The 16,336-nt window shown below is 27.3% G+C and overlaps 1 pseudogene; it reads right to left on the bottom strand.

Moving 5' to 3' along the window:
• Window positions 1–6,692: 6,692 nt before the first annotated feature.
• LOC145833162 (dehydrogenase/reductase SDR family member 11 pseudogene) lies at window positions 6,693–8,941 on the bottom strand (annotated as a pseudogene).
• Between the last annotated feature and the right edge of the window lie 7,395 nt (window positions 8,942–16,336).

The raw sequence follows: 16,336 nt of genomic DNA, 5'->3' as shown, positions 1-16,336 counted from the left end.
GTTACTGTAAGCAGTCTTTGAGACTTTTTAAATTTGTTTTACTTCATACTTTTTAATTCATGCTAATAGTAAAGTTTTAACTTGAACTGTTTAAATGTTTTACTTATAAAATATAACTTTATTTGAACTGTTTAATTGCTTAAGTTTGGTTGTTAAGTTCGTTTGAACCCTAAATGAACTTAAGTCTGATTTATGAGTTCATTTGAACTTTTTCAATTTTAAAGTTGAAATTTTAAGTTCATTCGAACTGTTACACGTTTAAATTTTAAGTTCAATTTAACTAATTTATTATTAACCTTGTTTGGTCTTAATAACCGAGTAAACTGCTTAATCGTTATGGTACAATTCCAAATACTTCCTGAAATAAAAAACGCAGTTTTTTACATTTGCAAAAATCGCAAAAGATTGATTAGAAATAAAACATAAAATGTTTAAGTTTAGTGTTTGAAACTTTTAGATTTTTCAATCAATAAAATATTTAAAAAAACTAATTGTAAAATATGTATGTGTTTCGTTAAGTAGTTTTCTAACTTTTTTCTAACTTTAAAAGTTATTGACAGCTAGAAACGTTTGAAATTTTGTAGCCTTTATTATGTCCGCACTAAATGAATTTTTTTTTTGTTGAAAACATGTTTTTTTTTATAAATTTGCTTAGTAATACTTTTAAAAAAGTACATAAAAACCTGAGCAACTACCGAGACTAAATAACTTGACTAAATTAATTGTTGCAACTAAAATTATAAGTTGTAGCTTAGTTAGATAAAAGAAATTACAAAAGCAATAATTTGTAAAACACAAGTTAAACCCCTATAGGCCATAAATTTATTATATTTTATTATGATGTTGATTCTTTTGTTATGTTTAGAATAAAATACATTACTAAGTTCTCAACTAATTTTTTTTTAGTCTGAACAGTAAACTAAAAAAAGATAAAACGCTCACGATGTTATGAATAATTTTGTAAGAGTTTTATATTTAGCCTTAGAAAGATTCTATAAAAATATATTACGTGTATGTTTTATAGTATATAGTATTAAGAAGCATGTTTATAAATATTTTTCAAAACGTTTAAAAAAAATTACTTTGAAAAAAACTTTATATTAAAATCTGTCCGAGCTTAACAAAAGCTCAAACTTACATAAATATTTTAAACCTGCAAATAAGCTACTAAGTTTTTTATTTTTCTTATCACTTTGCGTTTTATACCTAAACAACTTTACTGAAAACCAATCAAGACACGAGAAAACTTTTTACCGCAACTTCAATTCTTACTCAAATCTCCTTACTCTAGCGCTTTCAGACAAATGCAAACACAAGGAGAGAATTGCAAAATAGTCATTCCTGGCTGCATTCCTATAAAATAGCCGTTCTTTTTAATATTCATATAAAATAATTATCCTTTTTTAGTTCGTATAAAATAATAATTTCTTTTTATATTTTTAAAGAACTTCACCTGCCTGATTGTTGCTTCTCTTCGTCACTTACCGTGTCTTTGGTCTCAGCTGCAGAAGTTTAATTTTTATGGTCACGTTTTTGAGTTAAGTCTAAATAAAAATTTAAAATAAAGTGATTTTAAGTTATTTTTAAATATCTCAAAAAATATTGAAAGTTTTGCAAAAAAACAAAGAATTGGTTGTAGATATTGATAAAACCTTCAAAATTAATTTAAATGTTTTTCAAACTTTTATTTCTTTTTAAGATATAGTTTCTTAAAAATGTTTTTAAGAACTTCAATTGTTTTGCACCCAGTTTTTATCGAGAACCTTTGACCCACCCTTTTGGAAAGCACCTATGCTCTCATCTTTACAAGTAAAATGGTAAATTTTCCAGAATAAGTTTCTCGCAGGTCTTAGTTGTTAAATGACTGTAGTAATCAAGTAAAAAGTAGCAGCTTAAATCAAGTTTGTTATAAAACAAGCTATAATAAAAAACTACTGTCACTTTCTCTTAAATATAAAGGCCCATTTGTAAAAGTTTTTGCTTTGGTAAAGTAGAGTGTACTAGTATGAAATTTTTTTTTTTGTTTCTAAATTTTAAAAAAATCTAAGATCGAAATTATTAAAAGTTTTTTCTAACACTTAAAGTGGCTAACAACTAAAATTTTGTTAAAACTTTTTGGCTGCCAAGAATATAAAGTAACAAAAAAAACTTTTTAATTTGCCTTGCAATTATTGTGTACTAATACTAGTAAAACGAGCTAAACAAATTTACTTTAAATACATTGTTAAATATAACAACGGTACTTATTTAAGCAGCAAACTTTAAACTACTTCATGTTAAGTATAGGTATCAGTAAAGCCTCGTACTTTATAAAAAATGTAACTTATAAAGTGTTAATTAATGATTAAATCGGCTAAATAGAAGGGTAACGGTTGTTTTAGTTGATATATATTTTGCTAAAGTTATGATATTAAAATATCTGTAAAGATTTTACTTTAGCAAAGTCGTATCTTCTGCTATATAAACTTTTTAATGTATCAATAACCAAAATAAATTTGAAAGTATTTTTATTTAAATAAATAAACATTGTATGTAAAAGCGTAAACAAATAAATGTTAATCACTTGTTTTAAAATTGATAAAAATTAAAACAGTTTTTCAGGTAATAGTTTGGAAGTACTAAATCATAAAACTTTGTTTGCTTTCATAATTTTATTCAAAACTTGCCATACCTAAACTAACGTTTCATTTGAGAAAATTTTACTTAAACTTACCATGTTTTCAGACCAATAAAACTTTAATAACCGAACAAATTGTTCAATTGTTAGTTAAAGATCTGATAACTTCCTTTCAACTTTGAACCGCAGCTTTAATAGATGGCCAGCAATTGAAATTAAATCTGCTCAATGAAAGGTGCAAAAACTGTTTTAACTTATTTTTCTGCATTGATACACGGATAACAAGTACCACCTTAAAAGTTACAATTAGATTGTATGTAACGATCAAAATCAGCAAAATACGACTGAAGAAAGTTTTATTAAAATATCTGTAATCATTAAATGTTACAATTACATTTTTCGATAAATTTAAACTTTATAAGTTTTATACACTTACAGGTACTTATTTAACTAAGTAAAGCGCATTTTAAAATTACTTTCTACTATTATGGCTGTGCGTGCAACAAAAAGAGTTTTTTTTAAAGAATTAAACGATTCTTTTAGTTAAAATCTACAAGGATTTTACTTTATTTTACGATCTTGTAGTTGTGATAAATTACATTGCATTAAAACGTGTTACAATTGTAGTAATTATTTTTGTTCAATAAATCGTATCAAAAACTTACGCGCAGTTCCGAGTAAGTTGTCATGCAACATACCAACTACTAGTTCAGAGGCTACCTAATTGTGCACAAAATATATTTTGGGGTTGCACGAACTCTGTTTTAGAGTGCATGAAAAACTATTCTAAAACTTAAAGTTTACACAAGAAGTTCTGGAGTTCATTATGAAGAATTAAATAAAAAGTCCTAAGTGTATTTAAAGCGAGTTCTGAAACTTAAACTAGACATGCTGAAGTTATTAATGAATCCAAAAAAAAGGTTTCAAGTGTTTTTAAGGCTTTTGACACTACCCATTCTTGATGAAGAGCACATCTATTTTGCTATTTGGGGTGTGCACCCACAGTGTGTTTGGGGTGTACACAGGTTTTAATTAGCTTGATAACCACTGTACTAGTTAATTATAACTTTATTTTCAAACTAAAAACTTATGACAATTTAATGATAAACTTTAATATGTTAAACAAAGGTACGATTAGAATAAAATGCCAAACTAAAAAAAAAGACTAAAGGTAAATGACAATAAATAGTGTAAGAAATTTTTGTACAAGAGTTGATTAAAACTTACAAATTTAAAAAACATCTTAGAGTTTGAGTGTTAATAAACTTGTTAACAAAGGTATTATTTTTCAATTCTACATTTAATTAAGTTTATAATGATAACCCATTGAAATGATTCAAACAAAATAAGTTGCACTCTGTGTTTATTTGTTCTTCAACTTACAAAACAAACGTTAAACATTCGCAGCATCAAATGAAAAAACGTATAAATCCAACTTAATATTTTCGAGAAAAAAAGCTAAAATTATTCAAAAATGAAAAACCGGGATGGAAACTCAAAAAAAATGCCAAAATGTCCGTTTCAGCTCCTAGTTGCAGGGCTGCACGTTGCATTGCCTCTGCTTGGGCGGGTCACACTCGGTGTCGCCCTCGGCCTTCCACGTCACCACGCTTGTCTGCATCCCGCCCCCACACGTGACGTCACAATCGGCCCAGCTCCACTCGCACGGGATTTCCCCATCGTGATCGTCTATAAAAATATATTTTGTAATTGATAGAAAAAGAAATAGAGTTTATGAAATCGTTTGTCATAAACTATTTTGATATAATTTTTTTTTCCATCTTTGTTATGATCGTCTGAATCACCGTATTAGACAGTACTACATATTAGAACTGTTATACTGTCAACTAAACTAAAAATAAGTATACTTTAGTCCACAAAAACAAGAATAAAGTTACTTTGATCAGTAGGTCTTCTCCTTCTCCTTCTAGCTTCACTTCCATCATAAACAACATTATTTTCTACTTCATCTTCACCTTGATTGTACCAATCGTTATGATCGTCTGAAGAAATATTTAAAGTGTCTTATTACCTACTTAACTAAAAACAAGTCTACCTTTATTAAAATAAAGTTACTTTGATCAGTAGGTTTTCTCCTCCTTCTCCTTCTAGCTTCACTTCCATCATAAACAACATTATTTTCTACTTCATCTTCTTGATCATAATCGTTATGATCGTCTGAAGCATGGTCTCGAGCGGCCTCCTTGTCAGCTAAATCTGCGAGAAAAAGTTTATTGTTGCTGTTTGTTTTTGTAAATAAAGCTTGGAAGTTATTGAGACTTTTTGAGTGTACAATAAATGGGTACAGTTACTCTTTTCTTGCTGTAGCATCAATTCCTTACTAATCAGTTACAAAGGCAAAAACAAATCAGAAAAAAAAATTACAGTTTCTAAAACATGCTACATAATTAAAAAAAAAAAATTTTTAAGCAACTTTTAATTTCTAAAAAGTTTGAAGCATAATTATTTTTTGGTTATAATTTAGTTTCGAACAAAAATTATTTTAGATTTGATTTAGTTTTCTAGGTTTATCTACTTTTTAGATTTTTGCAATTAAGCTTAGAATTGAAAAAAGAACTTCTTCATAGAATGTTATACCTAAATAATTTTTTTTACTCATTTGTATAACTGTAATTAAGTTCAAAGTAGTTTGCTTTACAAATAAAAATAATAATATTTACAGCTAAATGAATATCATACACACTTACTTGCGTAATTAAATAGTTGAGCGTAAATAAAAGCTTGCTTTTTAACATAATTAAAAAAAGCTTGACAGATTTTTAAAAAGCTTTTTTCTTTAACTTTAAAGTAACTGCATATTGTAATTAAGTTGAATAAACAAGGTTTATTTTAGAGAAGAATTATTTTGCAACGTGTTTAAGCAGAGTATATTTTTTCATTTTCACACACTTGGTACAAGTTACTTAAATAACCATATAACGTTAAACAATTAACAAATAAACAAATACCGCCCATTTACTAGCTAACAAGTCATTTAACTTTTCGCGCTCTTACTATCTTTTGCCTCTTGTTGGTGATACCGCCTACTTTAAGAAATCCTGATTAAAAAATTGGAAACAGTCAGGTAACTTCTTTTAATTAAACTTAATCAACAAAATTTGTTAAAAATTGAGAAGTTTAAAAAATCAAAAAATAATCTATTTTTTTTTTATAGAGGCATACTCAATTAGTTCAAACAAGCTAAACAATTGAACAATGAAGCTTAATTAAATTATGCTACAAAAACAAAAAGATTGAAAATATTGAATTACTTTAAATTTTTATTTGTAGTTTTATAAAGTGCGCTTTATAGGATCAAACAAATATTTTTGATAATAATAACTTTTCTTAACATATAAAAAAAGCAAAACTTTTTCAACTAAATAAATGTGTTGTTTAAGCAAATATAAGTTTATTAAACTTTATAAACTATAAGTCAGAAATGTTATTATTTACATATTTTCTTTTGAAATATGAATACATTAATGGATACAAATATTTGTTTCTAATAAGTTTGTGCTATTATGTTGTCTTTCTGCAGCCAAACTATAAAAAAAGTTTTTGCATAGTATAATCGTTTATTGTTCAAGTTTTGAAAATTAAATGTCAAAATGATTTTTTAATGAATAAAATTTATTGTGCAGATTTTTATAATTATTTTAATGTAAACGAAATAAAACAAAAAAATCAAAACACATGCTAACAAAAATCAGTTACACAATTTCAAGGAAGAAACTGTTTTTGATAAACTATAAAAAAAGTTTTACTATACTGAAACTGGTTTATTTAAAAATGAAATAAAATCATCAAAATTTATATTACTGAATATGAAAAGTATTGGTTTGTCATGTACGGAATCAAGACAACTATGAGTTAATCACCAACGTAAGTTTTCTACCGGATCCACAACTTTCAGACACGGCCGGACCCTGATACAAATCCAAAAAGGCAATGTCCGGCCTGATCTTGTATCCGGTAGATCACTAGCCACACACAATAGTAAATTTGGCTGCAGAAAACAACACTAAAACAAAAATGCAAATAATTGTTCATATATAAACTGAAGGTAAGTATATTAATAAGATTGCTCAGTGGGTCGCACGAAGATGTCGTTGAAGTCCACGTGTTTGGGCGATCGAAGCACGAAAGCAACCGTGTCGGCGATGTCGCTCGCTTGCAAGCATTTGAACCTCGTGTAGGCTCGCCTTGCTTTTTCAGGATCGTTCGCTCTGGACCTGCGTGTTAGAGGTTGTGAAAATTAAAAAAAGTTACGGAGATGCACGCTGAAAAAACTAATTGAACAAGTTTGAAATGAAGTAGTTAGAAAATAAATACATCGTTATACATTTTAAATTATGACTTTACAACAAGTTAATTTCAGCTTATCTACTAAAACAGAAAAATAAGATATAAAAACTGATAGTAACTGTTTCAATTTCATAGATTTTATATTAATTTAGAAAAATCAGTTTCACATAATAAAGCTTATAAACTATAGTTAAACAGTTATATATAACTAAGAAAAGTAACTGAGTTCATTGAGTTACAACACTTATACTAGTAATACCATTTGATGGCGTAAAAATTAAGTATAGAAATCGCAGAAGATGTACAAAAAAGATTTAAAAAACTCAAAGAAAAAAAAGTGGTAAAATAAATCAAATTTCGTATTTAATAAAAATATTCTAAAAAAGGTCAGATTTAAACTTATTTAAAATATAATTTTCATTGAAAAAGTTTAGGTTAAGCTGCATGTGTTTTAGTTACGATATTTTGTTTTTAAGGTTTGTGCATGATTTTTCGTTATTATTAAAATTGATTGATTTATAAAGCTCTTGTTTAAACAAATCAGAAGACAATAAAAACAACTTATAAATCTAGTACTGCTAATAACTTGGTATATACTTTAATTAATGGATTAGTATTTTATACTTGATCACCATTAATTTTAACTAGTTTAATTCTTTAAAATTTATACTTAAAGGTTATGAAAGCTTAATATAATTTCAGAGGTATAATTTATTTTACGTAATTTTATACCTAAAAAAGTAAGGTACTGAGTATTTCAAAACAATGAAAAAATTGTTTTCAACCATTTGCTTAAAAATTTTAATACGCTCAAAACACACCTGAATGCGAAGTCGGTTTCGGTGTACCCGGGCGAGATCGCCGTGCTCCTGATGTGGCTGCGTTTGGCTCTGAGCTCTCTCCTCAGTCCTTCGGTGATTGCGCTCACGGCGAACTTGGTGGCCGAGTAGAACGGCAATGACGGGTGGACCGTGCGACCGGACTGGCCGACAATGTTGACGAAGTGGCCGTCGTCAACGCCGCCCACTTCCATCAGCTTGTACGCTTCTCTCGTGCAAACGCACAAACCGAGCACGTTCACGTCGAGTATGTTTTTCCACTCCTGTGTGAACACTCGGTTGCAAAGAATATTCTAGCAACAGTAGTTGTGGTCAAACTTCAAGTTTATAGAGAAATAGAATAAGTTGGTTTTTTACTTTTAACTTTATAGCTCTAAAATATTTTTTTAGTTTAAATGTAACCTAATTTGATATTTAACTTGTTAAAACTTTATCTAAAGTATATTAAAAACTTTAAAAATTAAATTATTTAAATGAATTTAAGACACAACAAGTATATGTAGGGTTACTACTCTTTGAAGCAAAAAAGCCATCTTGAATGATCAAAAACCAGATTGAGTTTATAAGAAAATTGAAAAAAGTAGTATGAGTCAAAAATTGAAAAAAAAGTTAACTAAGCTAAATATTTAAAACTTAATAACAAAATGACAACATATATAAAACTATACTATTTAAAAAAAAGTAGTTCTAAACAGTTTTACATTTAGGATAGTATCAAAACTAATCTAAATTTGTAAAAAAAAGTTCAAACTAGCCTGGAATTGGCCTGAGCAACATAAAAGTGTGGCAAACCCTGTTAAAGTTTGTTAAGACTTTACTGAATTATTTTTTCTAAACAAGCAACAGTTTACAAACTAACTTTTGTTTCGCCGGAAAGCAGTGGCGCATCGTGACCGAGTCCCGCGTTGTTGACGCAAACGTGAAGCTTGCCAAACTTTTCCTCGATGACCCTGAACATGTCCAGCACCTGAGACTCGCTTGTCAGGTCGCACTTCACGGGCAGCATTTCGCCCGGCCCCGCGCGGTTCGCCTCGCTTGCTACTTGTTTCAGAGCGGACTCGTTCCGAGCGCAGCCCACTACTTTCATGCCGAGCTTCACCAACTTTTCGGCCACTGCTCGGCCGATGCCAATCGAAGCTCCGGTGACCAAGGCTACCTTCCCGGAAAGACAAGTCATGGTGTGTGTTTACAACTCTTTTAAATAAAGATGATGCAAGTGAAGAGTTCAAGATAACAGAGTGTAGTAAAATATATTTCGGACAGCTTGTTAATCAAAAATTTTTTTTATTGATTTAAACTATATAAGTTTAATAATAAAAGTATTATAGCAATCGTAACTTCACTGAATTAATTAATTTCCATACACTAGTGTGAAGTTCAATTTTAAAGAGATTTTTGATTTATACTAGTTAAATTAATAAAAAGACTCAATGTTCAAAACTATAAAAATTATATCTTATTGACTAACAGCAATTTTCAAAAAAAAATCTGTTTAAAGTGTTTTATAACGAATTTACATTGCAGTTGCAACTAGCAATAGTATAAAGATACTAAAAACTTACACAATGTTATGTAATGTTTAAGCTTTTTTATATTTAATGTTTAAGTTGCGAGTTGTTGACTATTCTAGTTTATGTTTTTCAAATACTGTTCATTTTAGTTTTCACGTAATGTCATTGTTGAACACTTCTTGTATAATTTATTTTATTAGTAAATTTATGGGTTGCCTTATAACAATTTACAAATTTGATTGTTTCAATCGTTGAATGCAAAAAAAAACTTTTTTTGAAGTTATATATGCATTTTAAAACATCTTTATTTCCGTTTATGTGCAACAATTGAAATATCCATAAAAAGAACGAAAGTAGATAAAGCATATTTAGGTGTTGCTTGAGTTTTATTGGAAACAAAAAATTCATTCAAACTTTCTACTACTATGTACTACTATTACTTTTAAAACATGTTTGTTCTAATTTGTTAGTAACAGTTAACTAACATTGCATAATGCAGCTAGTTTGTTTTTAAAACATATTTATTACTACTAAAATTTTCACTTTTACTTTATATGAATTTCAAAAAGAAAACTTTAAATAAAAGATAAATAAAATATTTCAAAAAATTCTGACTATCATTACATTAAAAATACTTCTAAAATTAAATTACTCACTAAGAAAATGTTTAACTTTGAAAATATTTAAACTCGTATTCCTTTTTAGATTATTCATATTTCTTTTTGTACAACTGACGTTCTCGTAAAAATTTTCGGTGTCCTGAAACCGCCTCGGGGCTCTCGAAATGAGGTCAGGCTTTCAGAGAATTGAGGTCGGTCGTTTCAACGTACCTGACCTCGTTTCAGTTTGTCTGAACTCGTTCTTTCGAATTTACTGAATTCATTCTCTCAAAGTTTTCGGCACGCTATGAAACGCCCTGTTTCTAATTAATTAATGCTAATCAGTATATTTAAAGTTGCCTTGTGTGAGGGTCATCTGCGGAGAGAAAAGTAATCAAAGTAATTTTTTAAACGAATTGTGTTTTATAAACCTATGTTTCCTGGTTGCTTACATGACTAACTAAAGTTTAAAGGTTTTGAAAATTTTGTTTACTTATTCATTTTGTAAAAATTTATCAGTTGTTATACCAGCTTTAGTAGATTAAATTAAACTAACGAAATTTGAAAAAAAAAACTAATTTCTTTAAATAAACAATGTATAACCTATAATGTATAATGGATGATTTAATGTTCGTCTAATTCGACAGCTAAAAGTTTGTTAATAATTTAAATTATTATTAAACGAACACTCTTTTTCAATTACAAATGTTTTTGATATAATGGAATAGTTTTATAGTTTTGTTTCTGATTAAAGTTTTTGTTTAGCTTTTGAATGCTAAACGAATGCTTAAACGAACAATGCGTAAAAATATACCAAAATTATGCAAATAAAAAGATTAAAATGTATTGAAATACTGTATAAACTGTTTTTTTTTAGAACTAACAAACTATGTTTACATGTTTTAGTTTTTTACTGTGTATACTTTTTAATAAAATCAAAATCCGCGCAACTAATTTTAATATAAATACAAATATACAAATAATAATATATAAATACAAACATGTTTAACGCTTAAAATGTTCTGTAATAAATTTATGTTATTATACCAACGAGAAAAATATGTTTACAAATGCATGCACATATGCTTAAAACTGAGCATAAATGTATACAAGTACGGTCGTGTTTTAAACACCTTAAAAAGACAAAACGAATAATTGAAAAACTTTTAAAGTTTCACTTAACATTTTAGAAAGGACTTATAAAAAAAAATTTCATAAAAAATTTTTCGATTAAACAACGTCTTTTTTAGTAAAATTAAATTTTTGATGAAAAAAAGTGTTCAGTTATTCTTATTATCACTAGCAACATAAAAACCACTAAAAAAATAAAGTGATTGTGGTGACCAAAGTTAAAAATGTAAACAAAAAACGAAACATCTTAATGGGAAACATTAAAAAAAAGTTTCATATCAGCCTAAATTTTAAAAATATGCTAACAGTGTTTCGCTAAACATTGTTAAAAATACTGTTGATATCTTCCTATTGTGACTAGGCTTTAAATTTAAACGTGTGAACTTTATAGTATGTTTGCTAGTATAGTAAGTACTTAGGATAGATCTAGAAGTGTTTACTTTGACATCGTAATTTTATACTTTAGTATAAATGTCCAACTGAAGCTTATTGTAATATACATCAAAAAAATCCAAAGCATTCTGAATTTAATTTTATTGCTTAAGTATACAACTAGCTTTTTTTAAACTACTTTTTAGATTGATATTAAAGCTAAACGATCTCCTTTATTTTTGGTATAAATTTTGTACTAATATTTATTTACATAGAAAAGCTCAAGATAAATAATTAAGACAAGGATTAGTACAAGTAATTAAAATTTGTTAAGTGAACGCAGTTAAGTTAGTATTACTGACTAAATACAGGTTATCTAACAAAAAAAATCGGTATATGTAATTGCAAACAAACAAATAATGGAAATATTCAAAAATAAAATTTAATTAAGCAACTACACACAACTTTTAAACTTTAAACAAAAAATAATAGTTACAAATCGTCTTAAGGGTTTATTAAAAGTTAATTTAACAGTATTTTTAATGATGAAATCTTTGATTCATTAAAATTAAAGTGAAATTTTATTATGTATAAAAAAGTTTTAAAGTTTTTAAGATACAAGTGCATCAAATAGATTCTATTTAAGCTTTTAAACTTTAGTAGTGTGTAATCATGTAAAGTGATCTGTATTCAAACATAAAATTCTAAATAGTTTACAAATTATTACACGTTTTCAAACAGTAGACTTAAAAAAGATTGTTTTCACAAGCTAAAATAAATAAAGTTAATAAGTTTTAAATGTATTATGTATTCACTTAAAAGTTAAGTTCATACATATATACACAAAACGTTGAATCTTAAAAAAAAAACACAAAATGTAGACAAACCAGGCTAGAGTTTTTATTTATAGTGAATAGTTTAGGTTTAAGAACTACAAAACAGTTTTCCTGAAAAACAACAAGCAGTAAAGTTTGTTTGTTTTATACAAACTTAAGTTGGATAAGCATCGAAGCTTTTTAGGCACAAGTTAGAATACAAATAAATTTGGTGTTGACTTGTTCTTTAAAATATTTTTTTTTTTTTAAATATCTTAACAAGTTCTTCTGTATACAAGTTAGAATATATTTAGGCTTGTAAAGAAAAAAAAAGCCGTGTGATTTGGCACGTGCTTTTAATCTAGCTACTGATTGTTTACAGTAAAGTGATAATTGGCGGTTACACTTCAAAATTTTCAATTCATTTTGGTTACCTCCGCATAACGGTTAAGGTAAAGAAAATTGTCTAAATAAAAATTACTGAAGTTAGTAGAAACCAAAAATCTAAGCTTTTAACAAGAATTGAAACAAACTGACAAGGCAGGTGTTACCAATCTATCACGAATGTAAACAAGAATGCCGCACGTTTCTAATAAAAATTGCATAAAGTTTTTACTAAAAATGCAAAATGTTTTCAGTAAAAGTTTTTGCATGTTTCCAGTACAAGTTATAGATTTTTACTTATGCATACTAAACTTTCATAATAAAAAAAAAAGAATCAAAGCATCCTATCAATATTTCTACTCCTATTCTATTTCCGAAAGTTAGTAAAAGAAAATTGACCATCTAATATCAATTAGTTGTCAGCTAGTAGATGATTACTGCTTTAGTATTGAAAGCGCACATACTTCGGATCGAATTCGGCTCGCTACATCATCTAGCTCGCAAAACAACTAAAATTGATTTTTCTAAATTCGAATTTTAGTACACAGTAGTGCTGTTTTAAATATAGTTCACCTTAAATTTTTTTTTTTCAATTACACGGCTTGTAAAGATTTGTTATTTTTTTGTATGTCCGGCCCGATATATAATTTATAAAAACCTGGACCGCCTGAAAAAAACAAATTTCCCCCTAATAATTGTCCCATTATATTAATGATTAAGAATGCATATTTAGGTGTTGCTTGAGTTTTATTGGAAACAAAAAATTCATTCAAACTTTCTACTACTATGTACTACTATTACTTTTAAAACATGTTTGTTCTAATTTGTTAGTAACAGTTAACTAACATTGCATAATGCAGCTAGTTTGTTTTTAAAACATATTTATTACTACTAAAATTTTCACTTTTACTTTAAATGAATTTCAAAAAGAAAACTTAAATAAAAGATAAATAAAATATTAAAAAAATATCTGACTATCATTACATTAAAAATACTTCTAAAATTAAATTAGTCACTAAGAAAATAATTAACTTTGAAAACATTTAAACTCGTATTCCTATTCAAATTATTCATATTTCTTTTTGTACAACTGACGTTCTCGTAAAAATTTTCGGTGTCCTGAAACCGCCTCGGGGCTCTCGAAATGAGGTCAGGCTTTCAGAGAATTGAGGTCGGTCGTTTCAACGTACCTGACCTCGTTTCAGTTTGTCTGAATTCATTCTTTCGAATTTACTGAATTCTCTCAAAGTTTTCGGCACGCAATGCAACGCCCTGTTTCTAATTAATTAATGCTAATCAGTATATTAAAAGTTCCCTTGTGTGAGGGTCATCTGCGGAGAGAAAAGTGATTTTTTAAACGAATTGTGTTATATAAACCTATGTTTCCTAGTTGCTTACATGACTAACTAAAGTTTAAAGGTTTTGAAAATTTGTTTACTTATTTATTTTGTAAAAATTTATCAGTTTTTATACCAGCCTTAGTAGATTAAATTAAACTAATGAAATTTGAAAAAAAAAAACAAATTTCTTTAGATAAACAATGTACAACCAATGTAATGTTCATCTAATTCGACAGCTAAAAGTTGGTTAATAATTTAAATTATTATTAAACAAACACTCTTTTTCAATTACAAATGTTTTTGATATAATGGAATAGTTTTATAGTTTTGTTTCTGAATAAAGTTTTTGTTTAGCTTTTGAATGCTAAACGAATGCTTAAACGAACAGTGCGTAAAAATATACCAAAATTATGCAAATAAAAAGATTGAAATGTATTGAAATACTGTATAAACTGTTTTTTTAGAACTAACAAGCTATGTTTATATGTTTTAATTTTTTACTGTGTATACTTTATAATAAAATCAAAAGCCGCACAACTAATTTTAATATATACAAGCATGTTTAACGCTTAAAATGTTCTGTAATAAATTTATGTTATTATACCAACGAGAAAAATATGTTTAAAAATGCATGCACATATGCTTAAAACTGAGCATAAATGTATACAAGTACGGTCGTGTTTTACACACCTTAAAAAGACAAAACGAATAATTGAAAAACTTTTAAAGTTTCACTTAACATTTTAGAAAGGACTTATAAAAAAAAATTTCATAAAAAATTTTTCGATTAAACAACGTCTTTTTTAGTAAATTATTTTTTTGATGAAAAAGGGTGTTCAGTTATTCTTATTATCACTAGCAAATTAAAAACCACTAAAAAAGTAAAGTGATTGTGGTGACCAAAGTTAAGAATGTAAAAAAAAAACGAAACATCTTAATGGGAAACATTAAAAAAAAGCTTCATATCAGCCTAAACTTTAAAAATATGCTAACAATGTTTTACTAAACATTGTTAAAAATACTGTTGATATCTTCCTATTGTGACTAGGCTTTAAATTTAAACGTGTGAACTTTATAGTATGTTTGCTAGTATAGTAAGTACTTAGGATAGATCTAGAAGTGTTTACTTCGACACCGTAATTTCATGCTTTAGTATAGATGTCCAATTGAAGCTTATTGTACATGAAAAAAATCAAAGCATTCTGATTTTAATTTTATTGCTTAAGTATACAACTAGCTCTTTTTAAACTACTTTTTAGATTGATATTAAAGCTAAACGATCTCCTTTGTTTTCGGTACAAATTTTGTACTAATACTTATTTATATAGAAAAGCTCAAGATAAATAACTAAGACAAGGATTAGTACAAGTAATTAAACTTCGTTAAGTAAACACAGTTAAGTTAGTATTACTGACTAAATACAAGTTATCTAACAAAAAAAATCGGTATATGTAATTGCAAACAAACAAATAATGGAAATATTCAAAAATAAAATTTAATTAAGCAACTACACACAACGTTTAAACTTTAAACAAAAAATAATAGTTACAAATCGTCTTAAGGGTTTATTAAAAGTTAATTAAACAGTATTTTTAATGATGAAATTTTTGATTCATTAAAATTAAAGTGAAATTTTATTATGTATAAAAAAGTTTTAAAGTTTTTAAGATACAAGTGCATCAAATAGATTCTATGTAAACTTTTAAACTTTAGTAGTGTGTAATCATGTAAAGTGATCTGTATTCAAACATAAAATTCTAAATAGTTTACAAATTATTACACGTTTTCAAACAGTAGACTAAAAAAGATTGTTTTCACAAGCTAAAATAAATAAAGTTAATAAGTTTTAAATGTATTATGTATTCACTTAAAAGTTAGGTTCATACATATATACACAAAACGTTGAATCTTAAAAAAAAACACAAAATGTAGACAAACCAGGCTAGAGTTTTTATTTATAGTGACTAGTTTAGGTTTAAGAATTACAAAACAGTTTTCCTGAAAAACAACAAGCAGTAAAGTTTGTTTGTTTTATACAAACTTAAGTTGGATAAGCATCGAAGCTTTTTAGGCACAAGTTAGAATACAAATAAATTTGGTGTTGACTTGTTCTTTAAAATATTTTTTTTTTTTTTTAATATCTTAACAAGTTCTTCTGTATACAAGTTAGAATATATTTAGGTTTGTAAAGAAAAAAAAAGCCGTGAGATTTGGCACGTGCTTTTAATCTAGCTACTGATTGTTTACAGTAAAGTGGTAATTGACAGTTACACTTCAAAATTTTCAATTCATTTTGGTTACCTCCGCATAACGGTTAAGGTAAAGAGAATTGTCTAAATAAAAATTACTGAAGTTAGTAGAAACCAAAAATTTAAGCTTTTAACAAGAATTGAAACAAACTGACAAGGCAGGTGTGACCA

Source organism: Thalia democratica, chromosome 4 (assembly GCF_965202585.1).
Source record: "Thalia democratica chromosome 4, ktThaDemo2.hap1.1, whole genome shotgun sequence".
Classification (NCBI taxonomy): domain Eukaryota; kingdom Metazoa; phylum Chordata; class Thaliacea; order Salpida; family Salpidae; genus Thalia; species Thalia democratica.
This window is presented reverse-complemented; position numbering and strand designations above follow the sequence as displayed.